General features: G+C 34.6%; 1 protein-coding gene across 4 annotated transcripts in view; it reads left to right on the top strand.

Moving 5' to 3' along the window:
* The window catches only part of Tenm1 (teneurin transmembrane protein 1), an 820,708-nt gene that overhangs the window by 12,154 nt on the left and 790,667 nt on the right, over positions 1–17,887 (top strand). For 3 of the 4 annotated variants that reach the window (XM_052738728.1, XM_052738717.1, XM_052738693.1), the window contains exon 2: positions 3,561–3,613. The exons of the other annotated variant lie outside the window; for it this stretch is intronic. The gene's annotated coding sequence lies outside the window, so the exon portion shown is untranslated. The remainder of the gene's footprint in view (positions 1–3,560; positions 3,614–17,887) is intronic. 4 annotated transcript variants of the gene reach the window in all.

Genomic DNA, 17,887 nt, shown 5'->3' with positions numbered 1-17,887 from the left:
CGTGCGCCACCACCGCCCGGCTGAATCAAACTTTTAAGTCTCATCTGCTTACCATCAATTCACTCATTTCCTCTCCAATCATGGCTGACAATTATTTAGAGATACTAAGCTACTACTTTATGATGGTAGTAGAATATTATTCTTTTATAAAATCAAACAAGAGGTGCTAGCAGTATCTGAAGTCTGTACTAAATGGTCTCTTAATGAGCTAACTAGATTTGGATTTAGGACTTGGATGTTGAGATTTAGCCCATTCTTAAAGCATAATTCAGTTATGTGGACTGTCTTTTTAATTTTTTATTAATTAATCAATTAATTAATTTTTCAATCTCAATTACAGTTTCCCCCTCCCTCCCTCCTCTCCTCCCATTCACTTTCCTCAATCCCCCCACTCCATCTACTTCCTCTTCCTCCACTTCAGAAAAGTGCAGGCCTTTCAAGTATATCAGCCAGCCATGGGATATCAAGTTGTAGCAAGACTAGGCACCTTCTTTCCTATTAAGGTTAAATGAGGCAACCTCATAGGAGGAAAGGGTCCCAAGAGCAGGCAACAGAGTCAGAGACAGCCCCTAACTCCCTCTGCCAGGCATGTGGGCTGTCTTTCTAATGTTTATGGCTTCTGCTGTTTTGCATCTGGTATACATTATATGTCTCATTCCAATGATAATAATCTCAGCATTCTGTCTTCCTTTTGTTAAATGGAGGTTCCCACATAAAGTCATTCAACAGTTTCTTCTGTTTGGAAATGAACTCTTAGGTGAGGTAGAGAGTTGTAAAAGTTAAGGGAAGTGGAACATGTTGGGAGCTGGTAAGCAATGGAAAGTAACCTGGGTTATCTAACATAGATCAACCTATACACTGGCCCTCTATAATCTTAAACGGGGCTATACACTTCTAAAGGCTAAAGCAGGAAAGCAATTCAGAAGTGAGCAGAGAAGAGCTATATCTTTTTAAAGCCAGTTTGCTTCCCATTTCTCTGTGTACCTCACCAAGCCAAAATGCTACATATAGGACAGTTTATTTTTTAAAGTACATTTTTTTTTGCTAGCTTCCTTGCAGAATCAGCCTTATGGGTATGAAGCCAATTTCTACAGACTTGCTCTGGTGTGTTCAGCAGAAGAGACAGGAATAATTTTTGTAGTCTAGATGTCAGTACTTTCTGAAGTGTCTTCCCTTGAAAGATTCTAACTTAGCACTATTATGGAACCACATCAACACTTGAGCAGAACTATGTCTTTTTGAGCAGCATTAACAGTGTTGAAAAATGCACATCCAGCAATTAGATTGCAACTAATCAAGAGCACTACTTCAGTCTATTATGAATGATTTATATATAGTACATTGGGCATGGAAATCATTAGTAATAATATCATACTCTATTATCATTACAAGGTCATTTTAGTGATTTTTTCAAAGGTGACAATGATGTTATTGGTCTACATTTTTTAAAAAATGCATTTAAATATTGTCTTTTGTCTTGATACACTCACAGCATTTTTTCTTTATTAAGTAAGTTTTCATTCATTTTACATACCAACCACAGATCCCCCTCTCATCCCTCCTCCCGCTCCCCTCCAGCCTCCCTCTCCCCCACAACTCACTCTCCCCATCCCCTCCTCCGAAAAGGTAAGAGCTCCCATAGGGAGTCAGCAAAGCCTGATACATTCAGTTAAGGCAGCTCCAAGCCCCTCCCTGCTGCATCAAGACTGTGCAAGGTGTCCTACCATAGGTAATAGGCTCCAAAAAACCAGCTCATGCACCAGGGATAGATCCTGATCCCACTGCCAGGGGCCCCTTAAACAGACCCAGCTACACAACTGTCTCATTTATGCAGAGGGCCTAGTATAGTCCCCAAAAGACTTCTTTTTCACTATTGAGAATTTCCTCCAAATGTAAAAGTATTAGATTTGGCAATTAGTTGATTGATAAATTGGTGCCACAAGATTAATTAAATGTCAATCATAAAATATCAAAATGTTAAAGTTTAAAGTTGACATTTTCTTTTTCTTCTGCTTTGATTCACAATATTACCTTTTCTATAATGGGTTTTTCAAGGGATTAAAATATATGTCTTACTACATGACTATACATTCATTACAGAAAAGTTGGATAATGTAATATACACAAATGAGAATCATGTATTTTAAAGTTTTCTATACTGTTTGCATTATAATTACTTTATCATGTGGTTTTTATTTACCAATATTTTGAGAAAACTTTCTATTAGTAAAATACATCGTACATATAAATACATATATATATATATATATATATATATATATATATATATAGAGAGAGAGAGAGAGAGAGAGAGATTAAACCAATAAAAATATATATTAGAGAGATGGGAGAGGAGGAAAAATTAATCGTTCCCCCTCTCCAGTCTCTTCAGAGCGTTATTTAGAAGCATAGGTAGAAATTAGATGGAGAAACAAGTGGCATGTCTTAATTGTCCCTGTATGGTACTTATGGTCTATTTAGTAATTCATCATGTAATTATGATTTTATCTACTTAACCAAATTCTAATTATTAGATTTTAGATAGTTTCTATTACTTATCATGCAAATTATTATATGTAACTCTTTGTAGACAATTCTTATTATTTCTTTATAAATATAAAATTTAAAAAAATTCAAAAGAACTGCATGTCTTAAAAGTTTAACATCTATTGAAAAGTTGCTTTCCATAAATCTATCAATTTACATTACTTGTTTTTTTAAGTTCATATGTTAACCATCATTAGATTATATATTGCATATGATATGAATCACAGGAAGTAGAGTATGTTAGTGTGGTTTATTTTATTTGTCCTAGTACTAAGCATAGTAATCATTAAACACATTTTATGTTCATTTTTATAAGTGTTATATAATGACAGCATTGTGAGGCATCAAATCAAAGAATGAAACCAAAAGGAAAAGACATGTATCCTGATGCTGGCTCTGTAACGTGTCACAGATATGACTCAGTGCACTAGTGCTAGCCATTGAAACTCTGAGCCTCAGTTTTCCAAACTTATAACAATTATTTGGAGAAATAGATGTATATCTAAAGGCTTTCAGTATAGTAAAGGGACTATTATACCTTAATAAACTACAGTCACTATAAACTTTATGTTTTGAATGACTTTGTGATATCATATCATCTCAAAATGTTGAATGGAAATTAAATGAGGTTGTATGTGGAATAGACAAGTACTCCATACTTTGCTATGTATATACTCTGCAATTAAAACAGTCTTCAGCCTGGAGTGTGACTCATTGGTAGAGTATTTGCCCACATGCTTAAGAAGTAAATTCCATGCAATGCACAGTAAAACAATAAAAACAGAACTCCTTCTATTAGCAGTGTAGTTAATGTAATTGAAGTTTCAGGCGGACCTTTAAACAAGAAAACCACTTCCTTTGTGAATGAGAAAATAAATTGTGCTGTACATATAGTCCCACCTCCGGACTTACCTCTCAGCCTGTATATATCAACCCTTCTTCCTCATAGAAGTACTACATTGGAACTGTTTGTACATATATCTGAAAGATAATTTGGCCTAATTTATTTACAGGAATTACAAGGGTAACCTTTATTCTGCTTAACTTCTCTTCTGGATCTAATAAGGTATGTTGAATCTCATTTGAAATTTTTGATATAATAGAGTATATTTATTGAACATCTTTTAATTGAAATGTATACTTTAAAATTTTTGCAAAATATTTGTTCATTTTATGCATAAACATGTTTATGAACCCTATTAGTGTAAGAATATTTGCAAAATAAAATGTTCAAACTGCCCTACAAGTTTGAATTAATATGTGACCATTTTTTATACACAGAAACTAAAGCCAGGAGTTTCTATGACTAATCAGACCCTCTGTAGAGTAGGTGGGAATAGCACTTGCCAATGAGGATATTTGCAAATTATTTAATATTTCTCATGGATTACAATAAATATGTCATTTCTCCCTATCAATGGAACAAATATTTCCATTCAGGATATGTACTACAGAATAAAATTTACCCCCTGAAATATGTGTTATGATTCTTTTAAAAGTCACAAGTGAAATATTTAAATATAAATTTTTGAATATAGACTAAATTATTGCATTAATTTGTTTACCCTTCCATTTTTCTTCTTTTCATCATCTATCCATCCACACGTCCAATGAACATTCACTAAGAAACTACCATGAAAAATCATAAGTAACTAATATAGCTATTATTCAACAAGAGTACTAAGTGCTTTTAGAGTCAGTCCTCTGTTTGCTAGAATTTATGAGAAAATATGGAAAGATTTGTAGCATACTTTATGGTTCCTAGTTTTATTAAAATGTTAGTCATTATTCAGTTCTTAGTAACTGGGGAATAGATACCACTGTTTTGTTTTGTTTTTAATTTTGGTCCCTATCTGTGGCAGTGCTATACACCATTAATCAAATATGAATTCTTAGTCCAAGTGGGAAAAAAGAAAGGATGATCTGAATTTGTGGTAAGCTGGTAAGTCTTTGACATCACTTGATACTTTTAAAACTACATAAATATAGAAGTATACTAAAAAAAAAACAGAAATCTTCAAAATCTTAGAATTTGTAGTACACTTTGAAAAATATACTAAAAATAAAAATATTGTATTAAATATATCATTAATTGGATCTGAACTAGTTATAACAAACCTATAACATGAACTTAAAATATATTGACCAATTGTGATAATATTACACATAATTCTATTTATCATTCTTCTAGATATACTATCTTTAGGAGAATAATAATATGAAAAGATTAAGATAATTATACAACAAAAATTATGATCAGAAAAATCAAGTGAAAAATTTACAAGAAAATTTCCATAGGGAAGAAGTCAAGATTTTCACATATTACATCATTTGTGAAAGTAATTCTCTTAATTTGGAAGATGCATATGTACCTAATGTGTGATGTTAACATATCTTTCATACTAAGAAAGCTTTATAGTTAATGTGAATAAATAGAGCATAATTAAGGGAAAATATCCCTGACAGACCTAAAGGATGCACACTTATACAAAAACTACTGGCACAGAATAGATGGTTCAGAGAGCATCTACGTTTTCTTCTTTAGAGAGAAAACATAGCATAGTACAAAGGTCCTTGCTGTTGACCAGAAAACCTGGACTCTACTTTAGTCTTCTATTAATTATACATTTCTACTTGGGTTATTCTCTTTAGTTTTCTCATCTATGCTAAAAACTTTGAGACAAATAATAACAACTTTCACCCTGCTCAAAAAGCCAGACAGTGGTGATGCATACTTTTAATCCCATCACTCGAGAGGCAGAGGCAGGTGGATCTCTGTGAGTTTGAGGCCAGCCTGGGCTACAGGGTGACTTCCACAAAAGGCTCCAAAGCTACACAGAGAAACCCTGTCTCACAAACCCCCCCAAAAAATATCCTATGGTTCAAAGTTGGGATGGGTTGTTGGGTCTAGAGAGATTGGTACCTTTGTAAATTTCTTGTAGCTTAGTTATGAGGTTCTGGATTTGAATTTCTGAACCCACTTTTAAAAAGCATGGTATATTGTAGTACTTAGAAAGATACTTAAGCCTTGATGGATAATAGATTCACATTGAATCAGTAGGGTTGGAGGAGGTTCAGTGAGTGATCCTGTCTGAAAAAGTAAGGTTGAAAGTGATTAAGGAAGTGTTGTTGTTTGCATGAGAACGGCCCCCATAGACTCATATATTTGAATATTTGATCCCCAGTTGGTAGAACTGTGTGTGAAGGATTGGGAGATTTGGCTTTGTTGGAGGAGATGAGGTGCTGGGCGTGGGCTTTGAGGTTTCAAAAAGTCATTCCATTCCCAGTTAGCTCTCTCTCTCTCTCTGCCTCTTGCTTGTGGGTCAAATATAAGGTCTCAGCTGCTATTCTAGCACCATGCATGCTTGCCTGCTGCCATACTCATTGCAAGGATGATCATGGACTCACCCTCAGAAACAATAAGCCCTCAAATGCTTTGTTTTGTAAGTTGCATTAGTTTGTCCCAGCAATATAAAAATCATTAAGAGAGGAAGACACCTGACCTTGCCTTCCGCATGCAAATGTGCACACAAGCACATACACTCATCCCCAGATACATCCCCCCCCCAACAAACATATGCACACACAAAAATAAGCAATCTTCTCAGGTATCCACATGGAATCAAGATTGGTAGTTAAATTTGAAAATATACAAAATATACGTACAAATCAGCTGCCTAAAATTTTTCTTTAAATGATTCAAATGAATTGGTAATAGGATATTTGTTTCTCTTTGAAATAAAGCAGTTGTATATTCTTAAAGCACTAGCACTCACACCACCCCATACTTGCATTGGTATTATACTAATTAGATGGAGGTCTAAGTTTAGCTAGTAGTTTCAAGTTTTCCTTTTTGGTAAAAGGCTTAAATGTGGGATGTTTCCATGCTGATTCTCTCTCTGTCTCTTAAAGTTCAGCAAACTATGTTTCTTCCCTTTTGCTAGGTGGTCATTCAAGGTCAAGCATTTTTCTGTACCTTGAAATCAGCCGAGTGCATAACCCAATGACTTCAAACTCCAATGCTTTCAATCTGGCACCTTTCATGAGCATTGTGTTCACATTAAGGCATTCAAAATATATTCTCCTTCATCTACATATCATAGCAATAACATCCTGGGCACAGGACAGTGCCTAGGAGCAAATAACCACTTGGAGTTAATGATCTGAGGGGCAGCTGAAGGTCCATTGACTCTTCCTAGTCATTCTTTCATCCCTATAAAATGTCTATTCCTGAAGTGCCAAGCCTTCAATAATTTTTCCGTCTCACATCAGATTAAGTAGTGGCTATAAATAATAGTATTTAATACATAATAATGAGATGTGGCAATGCAATAAAATACCAACAATTCTGGTACTATATAAAGATGGCTATCTGATCAATCCAAAAGAAGGAGCAGTAAATGAAGTTGATGAATCATAATGTTTTAGAAGTGACTTTCACCTTATTGATTTGAAATGAAATACAAATAAAAATTCATATAGTTGAAGGAGGTAGTCCTCTGCTTTCTTTTGTCAAAAATAATTTAAAATTGCCTCTGACATCTAGTTTAAATGGATTTTAAGTAGTATATATTCATTTACCCCATCTAGCACTAGATTAATTTTTTTGAAATAGGTATAGCTGTGACCTAAGTAACAAATACAACTTTACAACTATTCTTTTCCAAAAGAACTTTTATTTATTTATGTATTACTATGACACACATTAAGTTTCCACAATGTTCTGAGCATGATGCTAAGTTCTAGTGAAATAAGAATCAGCAAGTGGCATGTTCTATAATCAGAATCACATGGTGTGCAGTTGAGGGCTGATACATATATACATACATACATACACATATAATATATGTCACAGATCATATAATTTATGACAATTCCATGTTATATGACAGGACAAATTCAGATTGCATACAGAATTAAAGATGCTAATCACATGACTGTAAGTCACACAGGTTATCTGGATTATCTGTCTGGAATCAATATAACTACATGCTCCTTAAAAGTAGAAAAAGGTGACAGAATAGAGACCTAGAAAGGATTACAGCATGAGAAGAACTTGACCTGACATTAGCACTTTTAAAGATAGAGAAAAAGACCAAGGAATATTGAACAGCCTCTGGAAGCTAAAAGAGGCAAGGATGCATATTATACTCTGAAGCCTCAAGGAAGAAATTCACCCTGCTGTTAAACTAATTTTAGCCTATCAAGAACCATTTAAGACTTTTGACTGCACGGACTCTAAGATAGTTCTGGGTTCTTTCATATCATCAAAATTTCACTAATTTATTAGACTACGATGAAGTTCTTGAGAAAGCTTGCAAGTGTTTCGTTGTAATCCAGTCATCATTGCTGATAGACACAGTTCATGTTACTTCTGAGATATCTTGTCCAGTGATCATCTCCTACCCCCACCCAAGCCCCAGATATCCTTTAGGATAGTCCTTCAGAGCTGTTGTTTTTTGTTAGGTCCTTGCAAACCCTGACAATTTATATCATTCTTATTCTCAGGTAGAAGTTAGACCTCTCCCCACTCCTTCTATGTATCATTTGAGAACATTCTTTCCATTTTCTTGCCCTATAATCCTCTCCTTTCATGCTTAGCTTACAAGGATTGTGGTTCAATAAGAAGTAGTCATTTTTCTTATTCTTTCTGGGGACACCTACAGCAGTGAAAAGGGTGGAGCTATTACATTCCTAACATGTTTTTCTGACATGTAGATTCTGAGAAGGAAAAGGTGGAGATTTGAACATAATGTGAAATATTAGTGTTATGTTTTTGGCCTGCTGCTTACAGTGAGGGTTCAGAAATGTGTTTGTAGCCAAGGATCATTCCTCCCCTTCCTGAACTCTGTCTTGCCCCATCCCCTTCGTTTCCTTCCCACCTTTTGAAAACTACTGGTAGTTTGAGTGTGTCAGCTTTAATATCATAGTGTTTTCAATACCTATTTTCTTATACCATATTTATTTTTGGTGTAGAGATTAAGTCTATATGCTTAGGATTTAAGTACAAGCAGTAAATCAATACTGTCGTATACTTCACTGTTCAACCTGGGAAAGTAGGTAAAAGAGAAAATCTCTAAGACTTTGTCTCTTTAGCTCTACAATAAAGACAATAATCATGCCTAATAAATCACAGATGTGTGAGGTTTATAGTGAAATACACATAGCATATAAAGTAATTTGCACAACTGTATAGCATATAAAATAGTATATTTCATGCTCAGTGAATATTGGCTATGATTCACACTATTAATATTGATACAGTAAGGAAACAAATTGGAGACAATTTAATCTGGTGAGGAAATCAGCAGCAACTGATTAGAAAGCATTGGAAAGTCTTTACAAATGAGATAATGCTGGCAATAGTAGATCTGTAAATATGGGTGGTTAGAGTATTGAACGACAATTTAATATTACCATAAGAACATAATGGTAGGGGTGGAAAAATGTTTAAGTAAAAGAATGACCACCCCCCAAAAACGCCACCTCATGGTCTTTTTAAAAAACTGCAATAAGGGTATACTAATAAAGTTTATTGTAAAATATGGACACTGCCCAGGCGGTGGTGGTGCACGCCTTTAATCCCAGTACTTGGGAGGCAGAGGCAGGTGGATCTTTGTGAGTTTGAGGCCAGCCTGGTCTACAGAGCGAGATCCAGGAAAGGTGCAAAGCTACATAGAGAAACCCTGTCTTGAAAAATAATAATAAAAAAAAGGATGCTGGGCAATATAAAGACCTTTGCTTCAGACAGTTATATAAGTACATGTGTAGCATGTTTCCTACTAAGGGACACCTCATTTTGCTAAGGGGCAAATGTTCTAATGTTTGTGAGATTTGAGAAATTGTTTATTAACATTGATCTTTTGGCTTGCAATAAGGTAGCCTTTAAAATAGGCCTGCCTGGGAACATAATTTAACATTGATAAGGAGTAACTAGGGCAAGATTATAATAACCACTTTTAGGATATAGAGTTCACTTTTCTGGTAGTATATCACAGAGGAGTCAAAACCAGTCAGAAGACTATTTCCATACACAAGAAAAAATGACAAAAATGCAATTAGCTATGCGGATAATGGCAGAAGGACATACTTCATCCATGGTTCTCAAACTTGAGTATGCATTACAGTTAGTTGGAAGACATGCTAAGACAAAATTTTCTGATCCACACATCTGAGTTTCTACTTAATGTGGTCTGAGTAATTGCTAAAATTTTCTATTTCTGACATGTTCTCAGTGGATACTGATGACACAGGTCCATGGAATACATTTTGAAGATGATGGGCTTTTAAATATGCTATGTGGAACTGACCATCATAGGTCACTTAATAGATACAGGCTTTAAAAGAAGGACTTAAAAGAACTTACACATGATGCTTATACCCAGTATTTCTAACAGGCAGTTTAGGCATAGATTAAAGGAAAAAAAGATGTTCATATCCTTAGCAATGAAGGGGCAGGTGAAAATCTTTAAACAGGATTTATGATCAGGTTGTAGTCTATATTTGCAGACAATTTGACATTGTATTTTGTGCTGGTTCCTGCTGTTACCACCTAACTCGTATTATCTGCATTGGTGCTATTCAAAGGCAAAATGGGAGATTGCAGATTTTGTGACTACAAGAAGGATAATGGACCCCATTTTATATCTGTTGAATTTGGGGAACCTGAGAAACATTTAAGTGAGAGAACTTGAAAAGAGAAATTAGGCTTTAGAATTTAACTTAAAATAAGCTTATCGCCTTGTGTCAGTTTGGTCAAAACTGCAAAGACTGTGGAGGTGGGACAAAGGTTCTCCTAGCTCCAGCTCTGTGTGAAGTTGTTGTTATTACTGTAGCTGCTTACTTTCGGAATCCTTTGTTATACATGATACATACATATGCATCGCTAACAAGTGATTGCTCTATAAGTATATTAAACTAATACTGTATGTGTGTGTGCATGCATGTGTGTGTGACAAATGTAGTCAGATTGCGCTATAATCTACTGACTTTCTGCACATTTACAGTCAAACCGTTTATAAGGTTTCCTGAGCACTAAATTTGCTCATAGCTGACAATCATCTTTAATAGTATAGATCAGTGACTCCAAAACATGTTCACTTTTAAGTTCCCCTTGAGTGTTCCCCATAACACTCATATGACCTAGCTTTTTCTACACTAATGTTTTTTTTAAAAACGGAAAATCAAAGTATAGCAGAATATTCATGCATTAAGGAGAGAATAAGGGATTTCCATATACATTGTCCTTTCTTTTCATTTTTTTTTCTTTTTCTGTTGTGACTTATTTTAGTAATGGTCAGATTTTTCATAACCTACAAGCTGTCTCTTCAAGGTTGAAGGTAGTTTGAGAAGAAACTGTCTTAAAACAGGGTGCAACACCTAAGTGTTAAGTGAAATGTTTAAATTAATAGAATTGATTTTGTTGCAAAAGAAAGTTATTATTGGTTAGTTGGTTGCTCATGTATTATTGCCTTTCATGTGTGTATGGATATGCACATTCTGATATACTATATGTCTCAATTCTTGTATAGTTCCTTGAATCTATAGAATTTTCTCAATGTGGAGGGCAGAAATATTATATGACAGCTAATTACAACATTTTTTATCAAAATTTCAATGGAAAATAATGAACTGTGCCACTTATTCTTTTTAGAGTGTCTACATATTTGTAATTTGTGGATAGGCTAGAGATCCAACCACTTCCATTCTCAAGGCTCATAATGAACCTAACTTGTAGATTGAATTCAGTTTCTTGTAACATTTAGCTATGACCTTTCAAGGAAAATAGAAACATCGCTCAGTTGGTACTTGTCTAGCCCAGAAAACAAAAAGGTAGAAGGACAGAAACACTGGAAAAGCACCTACAAGATTAAATACAAAGCTTGGAGAATTTGGTAAATTCCTACAGATAAATTATAATCTGAAAGGCATGCATGTTTACCAACAGGATGCTTAGGTAGTGGGGTGAGAGTTGGTGGAGATGAAGCTTTTGGTTTCTAGAAAATCTAAGCAGAAGTTCTTCCATGAAACTATTATTATTTCAACTCCTTGATATTGCTAATCTTACAAATGAATATAACTATGTGCCTTTTCTGTAAACCAAAGACTGTTTCATAGTTCTCCATCTTACCATAATAAATTTAAAACTATTTCACTATCCTAAACCACTTCCAAGAAATATTGAGAATTGAAGTATTTTCCATTTAGAAAGAAAGAAAACTAATGACAAAAATTCTGAAATAAGTACAAAAGGGAAATGTAGTCCTATAACATGTGATACATAAGCTGAAGAAGTGATACCATTTTCTATAGAATAGGTGTTAAATTAGTGATCTTCAAATAGCATCCTGTTTCTACTAGGGATGTGACAAATATCAACTGAAACAATATAACTTGGATAATTAAATGATGTTTTCTGAAAACATACTAGCTACGTATTTTTATTCCAGATTCATTTGTATATCTGCATGTGTATTTTAATTTTAAAGGATGCATTTTAAATGATACAGTGGACTAGATCTTTGGAATGGAAATGATACAAGCTATATCATTCAGTCTTTTCAATATAAGCTACTATAAGTCACACAAATTTCCACTGCCCTTAATTTTATCTAATTTTATAACTTTCTTTGTTAAGAAGAACCTGGACTGATGCTGTAATATTTTTACTAAGCTTGCCACAGGATCTTGGAGGATGTGTCATTGTGTCATCTGTTCTTTCTAATTTGTAGCAAGACTATACTTTTAATCATAAGAGTGCATGAAGTTAATGTTCATTTTACTGCTGACAGTAGTTTGAGGAGGTGGAAGAAAGAGCTGAAAGGAGATCCTTTGGTAATTTTAAGAAAAGCTGATTTTCAGTTAAATACATTTTTGTAAGTCATTTTGTCATTTCGTAAACATGCAATGATTATTCCTTCAGACAGATGAAATATTCATTAGAAAGAGAAGTGAGGAAATCACAGTACTATTAAAGAATAGCAAAGGAGTGGGAGGCCTGTCAAGAATACTCTGACCTGAGGAAAAAGAAATCAGAGTGCCATAGAGAGGAACCATCAAATGAAAACTTTTTAAAAGGTTATTTCCATAAAGTCTGAAGAAATCTTGGCCTCCATTAAGATTTTTGTCCCTGAGAGCCTAAACTGTAAGTATGGTATCTGCTTTGTCTGCGGAATAAAAAAAGAGATCTTCACTTAATCTTTATCCTGGGAGCTGAACATCTTGCTATATTTGAATAAAAATGCCTCCTTCATTACTGATGGGAACATCAAGTTTCATGTATCAGTGATTTATATAGAACTTACTAACAGGGCTAACTTATAAATGAATGGTCAGTTTAAAGAATAATACTATTTGTTAATGTGTCTAGTATCAGACACATTATACTTCCAAATTCTAAGAAATCTACCAAGTAAGCATCGGCCAGTTAAAAATTTTACTTTGTTTTTCATGTACAGTGAGACATCACAGCCCACCATCTCTTTGTAAAGTTCATTTCTATATTTTCCTCTTTTGTTTTTACTTTTTGTCCTCCTTACACCTTATACAGTGTAACATCTCACTTATTAATATCTTCCTAAAGCTTGGTGTGTTACTTTGCTCATGGAAGAGACTCAGTGTGTTTTGATTTTGCTGTTTACTGAAGTGAAGTTTACTCCTCCCAGTAAGAAGGATCAAGTCACTTTTAAAGCCAACTTTTTTTTGAGTATATCTCTTCTTCTTTCTGTGTGTATTTTCTCTTTGGGAAGTTGCCGTATGTATTTTTGGGAAAGGAGAGCTGGAGAGATGATTCAGTAGCTAAGAGCACTTGTTCTTGCAGAGGACCCAGTAACTCAAACAGTAACCCCGAAGGTTCTGACATCCTCTTCTAGCCTTTGTGGGCATTGCACATATGTGCTTCACATTCAAAACACTCATACAAAGAAGAAGTAAAAATGGATAAATCTTTAACAAACAGAAGGAAAGGGATGAAATTGGTACACTTCTAATGGTTTACATAGACAGTCAGAACATTTTATCCAATGAGCTCAGATAAAATGTTCCATGGAGGTGGTATCCATATAGACTTTATCTCTAATAACTAGTCAGTGCCTAGAACAGCATCTCACACTTGTAGGTATTTAGCAAAAACACTGAATACATTAATGAATGAATGTCAGAGACAGAATTGTGCTAACCAAAAGAGGAGAATGGAAATCTTCTGTTGACTTGCCTTATTCACTTCAATATATTAGACTGTACCTACCATGCTGAGATTTTTCTACATAGTCATATATTTAAGATAATAATTTAATATCTAAGTGCAATTTATGCCCTTGCTAAATTATATTTCTTGTGGGACAGTATAGCAGGATTCTACTTGGGGTACTGCAAATTATATTACTAGGGTGAAATCTGTTTTCAGTTCTATTCGTAAAATGTGGGATATTATCGAATTACTTTAAATGTCATGTTTGAGAGGAGCTTAGGCTGCTTTCTTTGGGCTTGACACACTTCATTCTGTCATCTTGTCCTTAGAGATGCTGAAAATTAAATGGGGATACTTAAATAATTTAATTTATAAGTTTGCTTACAGCTATGTGGTTTATCATGCCGGATGTCGGTACTCTGAGTTTCTTGCAGCTCAGATGTTGCTTGAACATAAATTAAAGTTGATGCTGCGTATCATGGATCAGCATGCAAAACAGAAAGAAATCACTATAATCTGTGCTGGGAAGTATAATTCCTCAAACCATTAGCTAATGTAGAGGAGAAAAAGTGTCTAATTCATTCATAAAATAAGCTCACTTAAATTTCAGGGGAAATCTTGTTCCTTGTATGTATGATGACGTAACTCAAATGTCTGGAACTGGAAGTCTATAATAGATATGTTTCATGCCTTCTTCTCTTCAGAAGACATTTTTTCCCCAGTTGGTTTTCAAATGCAATAGTCCTGGTCGAGGTTTTATGATTATAGCGTCAACATTTCCAGTTTCTGGTTAAAAAAAAAAAAAAAAACTGGTCTAGACGATGTTTTAACAGGGCGTTTTTTCTGTGAGAAATTATGCATCTGAGCTCATCTTCCCTGACATAAATGGAAAACAAACAACAGCTTCTATGTAATTTAAGCGAGGTTGTGGGAGACGACTCAAAATGATAGAAACAGCAGAATCACTTCCAGCACTACACATATCCACAGTGGGACCTTGGGTAAGTCAGCTGCTGTGTCTGGGTTTGTTTCTCATATAAGGTGAGGATTTTAGGATGATCGTCTCTCAATTTCGTTGCATGCTCCAGAATTCTTTGAGAAGTACTAAAGTCTTAGCGACCTCTATTTTAATTCTCTTTGTTTTATAAAATTCTACCTATGCTTTAAGGCCCATGATGTATTTACAAGGATCCTAATACCTACAGGATTTTCTTAGTTTTTCCATAGTGTGTATATAGTCAGGAGGCTGTATTTTACATGTTCATACCATCTTGATTATCTATTTTCATCTAGTTATCTGAAACATTTTTCATGTTACAATTGTCTCCCCAAATATACTGCATAAGACTTTTAAATACAGAACAATGTCTTATTCCATTTCCTTCATGGAATCTAGGACATTATGAAAAATGAAAATTGTCATGTACTTAAGATGAGACACTAATCACCTATCATTAGGACTGAAAGAGGTTGGAGTATTCAAAGATAGCAACTTTTCATAGGAGGACTCATGTCTTAATCAACTTGGATATCTACAAGAAAAAATACCCTATTCTTTGTAGCTGATTGAAAAAAGGAAATTTATTTCTCATAGTTCTGGATGCTAGGAAGTCCATGATCATGCTGCTAGCAAATTCAGGGTCATGTAATGACTGGCCATCTGCTTCACAGATGGTACACTCTCACTACGTCTTCACATAATGTAAAGGGTGAAAGATCTCTCTTAGACCTCATTTTAAGGGCATTTGTTCAATTCATGAGAGCAAATCCTCATGGTCTAGTCAGTTTCCAAAGGCCATGTTTCCTGATACCCACCCTCGGATTTAGGATTTCAGCATATTAATTTAGTGTGTCTTGGAAGACACAAACATTTAGATCATATCACTTCCTCTGAAAAATATTGCCCTAGACTCTTACATTGAATGAATATTGTAATTAATATGACCTTTTCTGTCTACATAGATCTGGGAATGTCATTTGTAAGAAATAAGTCCATCTTTTTCAGGAAGGTGTTATTTCATTCATTTTTCTCTTCTAGAATTCTAATATCAAAAGTGTCTTAGCTATGATTTCTATTGCTGTGAAACAACATGATGACCAAAAGCATCTTGGGGAAGAAAGGGTTTATTTGGCTCATACTTCCATATCACAGTCCATATTTGAAGGAAGTCAAGGCAGGAACTGTAGCAGAGATTATGACTGAGTGCTTTTTACAAGCTTGCTCCCAGAGACTTGCTCAGCCTGCTTTCTTATTAAGCCCAGGGCCACCTTCTCCTATAATGGTCTGCCCTCCCATATTAGTCACTAATTAAAAAAAAAATAGCTTACAGGCTTGCCTACAGTCCTGTTCTCAGAAAACTCTAGCTTGTGTCAAGTTGACAAGCAACTACAAAAACAGAAAGTCAATTGACTAATCCAACCCACTCCACATGAAGAAATAACACATTGTGATAGAAACTATAGTGAATGAGAGGACAGTTATTGTACATAAAGAATAATTTTTATACTCAGTGTGTTTCCAGTGAAGAAGATAGCACATCATAAAGAAGCAAACAAAATAGTAACCTCTATATTACAGTGTAATAAAAGCATATTAAAGTATATATGAGCTGATTTAAAATCAGAGACAAAGAGGCCTACTCACTTTCTTTTGGTTTATATATGGGAAAGTACTTCCAAAATGTTACAGTTGATTTGAGCTTTAGAAAATTAATACATTCAAGGTTGATAGATGAGAATAAGTAGAAACATAAAGGCATGCAATTGGTATGTCTGACTGACCACTTGGTTTTGTTAGATTAGAGAAACTTTAGGAAAAATATTTCAGAATATATGACTCAAATGACAGGACAGTTTCCTAACCTCTTACTTGCTTTCCAGGTTCATTTAATTCCCTCAATGGAGTATATTCTTGAGAATTTTCTAACATGAGGAAGTTCATGGCATTGAACAGAAGCTTAGCCCTTCATAGAATTGTATTTTAGGTAAGGAAATTAAGATGGGTTGTGGATATATAGCTTTGAGATAAGGCTAAAGCTGTTTAAAAATATCTGAGGGTCAGATATAAACTAGATATCCCAGTTCATTTAAAAGCAAAGCCAAAGCCTGACTGTGAAGCAAATTAAGAGAGAGGAAAATAACTCTGATTTATGCCAGCCAAGTATGGCCACCATAGCCAGTTTGTTAGTCAGTTCATTGTAATTGGATTTCTGAATTATTTTTTCTTCCTACATTATTGCCATCTTTAGAAGGAATGTGGTCATTTTTCAGCTTCATGCATTGATAAGTAGGTACACAACTCCTACTGTTTTTCATGTGTGTCTAATTTTTGCCACTCTGCTGAAAAATATGTGACAAAACAGAAGTCAGTATATTGCATTTTACATCCTTAGTAGGAAACAACTTCAGCAGGAGGTACAGTATAATACCGAATACTCAAGTAGAAGCCATTCATTTAAGCTTGCAAGCATTCCTGTGGTATCGTTGCCCAAGCACTAGCCACACACAGAGGGGCAAAAGATGCAGTTTTTCCCCTTAAACTGCTTACTCTTAAGGATGACCTGAATACATATACATGCTGTATTCCTTTTCTCTGGATAAATAAGGGATTCTTACAATACGAATGACTGATAATGAAACCAATTTATTATTTCACAAATTTCTCAAGTCAAAAGAATGGAGATGACAAACCGTTTTTCTTCTTAGCTCCACACAAGGCTGTAGTTAGAGTATTGGTTGGACTTATCAACCTCCTCTGAAGGTTGATTAGGGAATAATCTACACACAGTTCCTGCAGAATAAATTTATTTATAACTGCAAGTACATCACAGCTTATTTCTTCAAATCAAGAATAGAAAAAGTTTGTACTGCTTCAAATTTCTAACATCAGGGATGATCTATATACCCTTTGAAAGTACTTTTCTGATTATACTAGATCTATTCAGAATAAACTGTCCTTTGATTAAGCCAAAGTCAACTAATTGGGACCTTAATTACTCCTGAAAATTCACTTTACCTTTGCCATATTCTGTTTTCTACAAATATTTCACAACATCTGCCCATATTTAAGTGAAGTCCTTCACTTAATATAAGGGCATGACTTACTATCGTTCATTTGCTACCACAGCCAACACTAAGTACAAACAATGAAAA

The sequence above is a fragment of the Peromyscus californicus genome, unplaced genomic scaffold (genome assembly GCF_007827085.1).
Source record: "Peromyscus californicus insignis strain IS unplaced genomic scaffold, ASM782708v3 Scaffold_10__1_contigs__length_136768540, whole genome shotgun sequence".
NCBI lineage: Eukaryota > Metazoa > Chordata > Mammalia > Rodentia > Cricetidae > Peromyscus > Peromyscus californicus.
This window is presented reverse-complemented; position numbering and strand designations above follow the sequence as displayed.